Genomic DNA, 394 nt, shown 5'->3' with positions numbered 1-394 from the left:
AGATCGGTTCATGACGTGTCGTTGTACTGGTCACTTCGACTCGATGGGAGGGATTCATGCATACACATGCATGAGTGTGCTCAAACTGTATCATGCCATCCCAGAGCATGACCTATATATATATATATATATATATATATATATATATATATATATATATATATATATATATATATATATATATATATATATATATATATATATATATATATAGGGCTGGACTATTCTGTTACTGGTAACAGAATATTATTCTGTTACCCTCTGGCTCTATATAGGAGCGATCCGACTAATCTGAAAAATAACTCGATCCCCCACCATCGCCACGACCACCTACGGCGCCACCGCCGCCCCCCTCCCCCAGCTGGCCTCCGCCGGCCACTGCCTAGTGCGCCAC

The sequence above is a fragment of the Triticum dicoccoides genome, chromosome 2B, assembly GCF_002162155.2.
Source record: "Triticum dicoccoides isolate Atlit2015 ecotype Zavitan chromosome 2B, WEW_v2.0, whole genome shotgun sequence".
NCBI lineage: Eukaryota > Viridiplantae > Streptophyta > Magnoliopsida > Poales > Poaceae > Triticum > Triticum dicoccoides.
Note: the sequence above shows the minus strand (reverse complement) of the source record.